This window comes from Furipterus horrens, unplaced genomic scaffold (assembly GCF_987537825.1).
Source record: "Furipterus horrens unplaced genomic scaffold, mFurHor1.1.pri manual_scaffold_6, whole genome shotgun sequence".
In the NCBI taxonomy this organism is placed as follows: Eukaryota; Metazoa; Chordata; class Mammalia; order Chiroptera; family Furipteridae; genus Furipterus; species Furipterus horrens.
In genome coordinates this window covers 62,692,604-62,697,724 of record NW_028327176.1, presented here as the reverse complement: position 1 = coordinate 62,697,724, position 5,121 = coordinate 62,692,604, and the positions used below count along the sequence as shown (strand labels likewise).

At 38.8% G+C, this 5,121-nt stretch overlaps 1 non-coding gene across 1 annotated transcript; it reads left to right on the top strand.

Annotated features, from left to right (window-relative positions):
* Nucleotides 1-4,678: 4,678 nt before the first annotated feature.
* On the top strand, nucleotides 4,679-4,785 carry LOC150006315 (U6 spliceosomal RNA). The gene has a single exon (XR_016512040.1). It is a non-coding gene; the product is annotated as a U6 spliceosomal RNA (small nuclear RNA).
* The last annotated feature ends 336 nt before the right edge of the window (nucleotides 4,786-5,121 follow it).

Here is a 5,121-nt window from a genome sequence, read left to right as displayed (position 1 = left end):
GACCTGGTTTGGAATTAGGGTAATACTGGTTTCATAGAAAGAGTTTGGGATTTTTCCCTTTTCTTGGATATTTTGGTATGCTTTGAGAACGGTAGGAGTTAGTTCTTCCCTAAATGTTTTGTAAAATTTGCCTGTGAAGCCATCTGGTCCAGGGGTTTTGGGTGCCCAGAGTTTTTTGATTACTGTTTCAATTTCACTCTTTTTCAGGCTTTCTTCTTCTTCTTGATTCAGTTTTGGAAGATTATATGTTTCCAGAAATTTTTCCATTTTATTTAGGTTGTCAAGTTTCTTGCAATATAATTGTTTGTAATAATTTCTTACGATCCATTGTATTTCTGTGATATCAGTCATGATTTCTCCTCTTTCATTTCTGATTTTGTTTATTTGGGTCCTCTCCTTTTCTTGCTGAGACAGGCTAAAGGCTTGTCAGTTTTGTTTATTTTTTCAAAGAACCAGCTCCTAGTTTTGTTGCTCTTTTGAATTGTTTTTTTAGCCTCTATGTCATGTAATTCAGCTCTGATCTTGATGATCTCATTCCTTCTACTCGCCCTGGGCTTTGTTTTTGTTGTTATAGTTCTTGTAGCTGTAGGGTTAGATTTTTTATTAGAGATTCTTTTTTCCTTTTCATGTAGGCCTGTGTTGCTATGAAATTTCCTCTCAGGAATGCTTTTGCTGTGTCCCATAGGTTTTGGGCTATTGTGTGTTCATTATTATTAGTTTTCAGAAACTTTTTTATTTCTTCCTTGATGTCATTGTTAACGCATTCATTATTTAATATCATGTTGTTCATTCTCCATGAGTTTGGATGTCTGATTTTATGCCTTGAGGTTGATTTCTAGTTTCAGGGCATTGTGGTCTAAAAAGATGCTTGATATAATTTCAGTTTTCTTGAATTAGTTGAGGCTTGTTTTGTGTCCTATTATGTGGTCTATCTTTGAAAATGTCCCATGTGCATTTCAAAAGACTGTATATTTTGCTTATTTGGGATGAAAAGTTCTATACATATCAGTTAAGACTATTTGGTTTAGTGTGTTGTTCAATGCCTGTATATCCTTGGTGTTCCTTTGCATCGAGGATCTGTCTATTGTTGATAATGGGATGTTAAAGTCCTCTACTATGATTGTGCTGCTGTTAATATCCTTCTTGTAGTCTTCTAGTATTTTCCTTATATATCTGGGTGTTCCCATGTTGGGTGCATATATGTTTATAAGGGTTATATCTTCTTGATGGATTGTTCCTTTAAGTATTGTGAAATGTCCTTCTTTGTCTCTTTTTATAGCCTTTGTTGTGAAATTTGTTTTGTCTGATATAAGTATTGCTACCCCAGCTTTTTTTTAATGTCCATTTGCTTGGAATACTTTTTTCCATTCCTTCACTTTCAGTCTGTGTAAATCTTTTGTTTTGAGGTGTGTTTCTTTTAGACAGCATATATGTGGGTCATGTTTTCATTTCCATTCCGCTACTCTATGTCTTTTAATTGAAACATTTAATCCATTTACATTTAAGGTTATTACTGACAGGTGTTTATTCATATCCCTTTGTCCCTGTGTTTCTCTCCCTCTCTTTTTTCTTCTTTTCTTAAAGCATTCCCTTTAGCATCTCTTGCAATGCTGGTTTGGTGGAGATGTATTCTTTTAGCCTTCTTTTATCTTGGAAAGTCCTTATTTCACCTTCCATTTTGAATGAGAGCCTTGCTGGGTAGAGTATTCTTGGTTGTAGGCCTTTGTTTTTCATTGCTTGGAATATTTTATGCCATTTTCTTCTGGCTTATAGAGTTTCTGTTGAGAAATCATTTGATTGCCTTTTCTGAGCTGCCTCGTATGTTATTTGATGTTTTCCTCTTACTGCTTTTAGGATTCTCTCTTTGTCTTTGAATGTTGCCATCTTGATTATGATGTGCCTTGGACTGGGCCTTTTTGGGTTCATCTTCATTGGGACCCTCTGTTCTTCCTGGATTTTCATAATTTTTTCTCTCATCAGGGTAGAAAAATTTTCTGTCATTACTTTTTCTATCAGGTTTTCTATCCATTGCTCCCCATCTTCTCCTTCTTGTATCCCTATGATTCTAATGTTGTTTAGTCTCATGTTGTCCTGCAGTTCTCTTAAACCCTCTTCATTATTTTTATATCTTTTTTCATTTTGTTGTATTGTCTGGGAATTTTCTCTACATTGTCCTCTAAGTCACTGATCCAATCATCTGCTTCATTTAGCCTGTTTTTGATTGATTCTACTGTGTTCTTCAGTTCAGAAATTGTATTCTTTATTTATTCCTGGTTCTTATTAATAGTTTCTATGTCTTTTATGCTGGTGTAGTTCTCTGTAAGTTCCGTGTAGCTTCCCTGAAATTCTCTGTAGTTTTCTTGGAGTTCCTTGGAATTTCCCTAGAGTTTGTCATAGTTTTCTTTGAGATTGTCAAGTTCATTGATCTTCTTTATAACCAGTCTTTTGAATTCCATGTCTGATAGTTGGCTATGTCTATTCCATATATCTCTCTTTCTGGGGATTCCTCTTTTTCTTTCATTGGGAGGTTGTTTCTCTGTCTCCCCATGTTGGATGCTTCTTGTTTGCTTTTGTTTATTAGATTTGTCTGCTTTGATTTCCTGCCTTTGTGGTATGAGATTCTTTATAGGAGACCTGAGGGATTCAGTGGTGCAGTCTCTTTGATCTCCTGAGCCTGATGCTCTAAGGATGCCCTTTATGCCATTTGTTTAAACTGTCTGGTTGTATTTTAGTTACTCTTTGGTGCATCCTTTCCTCTGGCTGATTGAGAGTCACTCTGCCCATTTTGTCTTGAATTCTTTTGTGGAGATGCTGTTAAAACATAAACACACAACCCAGGCAAGAAACCCACTCCCTCAAACATATCCCCCACCCACAATCCCACTATCATAGCAAATGAGCCAGTATTAATATAAATGTAGATAGGTTAAGACTATTATACTATAGGAGAAACAGATAAGAGTTATTTTAACTGAAAGAAAGATGATTTTTGAGAGGGAAGATGATAGAAGAATAATAGTAGCAAGTAGGGTCAAGGCTATGCGAGACAGTAAGTAACATTTACATTTTATGTTTGAAAATGGAGGGAAGAATACAGAATGAAGTGAAAGAGTGGAAGTTCATAGTATTAGGTTTATACAGCAGTTATATGCTATATGTTTAGAGTGAGATGGAGGATAAACAAAACAGATGAACAAACAAACAAAAATTAAGGAATAAGGATAAGAGGAAGAGAAGGTAGGCAACAGACTAAAGAAAGAGTTTAAAAATTTAAAAGAAAAAAAAGAGTTTTTATTTAGTTCAATCTTTGGGTGCAACCTTCTTTTTTTGGATCTGCCCCTGGTCAAAATTCCATGGGTTTCAAGTCTTTTCTGGCTGACTGGCTGTGAGGAGACCCAGCTTGATTCTGGGGCTGCTAGTCTCTCACTCATGGGCCTGCTGCCCCTCTACTGTGAGCCGCACTTAGTTGAGTCCCCTCCCCCCTTGGTCCTGTGGCACCCTCAGCCCTCCTCAGGCTTGTCTAGCAATGCTGCTCTGCTTGTGGGTCAGTGTGTGCATGCCAATAATCTCTGCTCAGCCTCAAGTCCTGTCTCCATCCCCAAGCTGCAGCACTGGCTTGCTTCCCTGCCAGTATGCCTGTATGTACCACCTGCCCGCCTAGGGTCTTTACCATGTCTGCGGCTTTCCCCTATTGGCCCCTCTCTGTGGCTCAGTTTTGCCCCTATGTTTGGTGGGGCCCTGGTGCGAGTGCCCAGAGTGCAGAGCTGTCAGTCCAGGATTGCCAGCCAAGGGAGTCCCCACCTAGACTCAGTTCATACAGTTTCTCACAGTCCTGGCTGTTCACTGTTTTCCCATGCCTTCAGGTGTCTCAGCCAAACCTTCTAGCTGACTCCCTCTGGGTCTTTGCTGGTAGGTGCGCCCTTGGCAGGGGGAGGCCTCCATGCAGATCCTGGCTAATGAGCCGGTCAGCAGCTGCCCTTTCAGGTGAGATGAGGCAGAAGAGCTGGGCTGGGAAGCCCAGTGAGTGACTAAGCCTGGAGACTCAGCCTGGAGAACAAGGCCAAACTTTCTGCCCTCCTTCACGCCTCTCCCACACTCCTGTTCTCACTGTCTGAAATCCGCACTCAATCACTTCTCTCTGTGTTTGCACTCAAAGTCTAGATGTGTTTTTTGTTTGTTTGTTTTGTGGCTTGTTGTTTTCAGTGCATATATATATATATATATATAACTGTATAAATTTATGTAATACTATACAGAAGACAACTAACAGTAAGTTCAGGAAGCAAGATAAATGAGGATAATAGTGTTTCTGTTCATATGAAGAGACTTGCTATAACTGGAAGTAAGATACTTATTGCCCCTGGCTACTGTGGCTCAGTGGATTGAGCATCGGCTGGTTCAATTCCCAGTCAGGGCACTTGACTAGGTTGCACATCAGGCCCCCAGTTGGGGGCGCGAGTGAGAGGCAACCACACAGTGATGTTTCTCTCCCTCTTTTCTCCTTTTCCCCTCTCTAAAAATAAATAAGCAAACAAACAAGCAAATAAATTATATAAAAAAAGATCATTATTGCCACATGGAAATCCTAAGCATTTTTGGCTATATATATTTTTATTTTAAAATTTAAACTATGTTATGATATAATTGCAAACATTAAAGAAATGTGCAAAGGTATGGAGTACTCACTTCAGCAGCACACATACTAAAATTGGAACAATACAGAGAAGGTTAGCATGGCCCCTACGCAAGGATAACACAGAAATTCATGAAGCATTCCATATTTTTAGTCAGAATGGCCATCATCAACAAAACAATAAACAATAAGTGTTGGTGAGGATGTGGAGAAAAGGGAATCCTAGAGCACAGCTGGTGAGAATGCAGACTGGTGCAGCCACAATGGAAAGCAGTATGGAATTACCTCAAAAAACTAAAAATGGAACTGCCTTTTGACCCAGCAATTCCATTGCTAGGATTATATCTGAAAAATCCTGAAACATCAATTCAAAAAATCTTATGGTCTCCTATGTTCATAGCAGCACTATTTACAATAGCCAAGTGCTGGAAACAGCCTAAGTGCCCATCTGTAGATGAGTGGATTAAAAAATTGTGGTACATTTACAC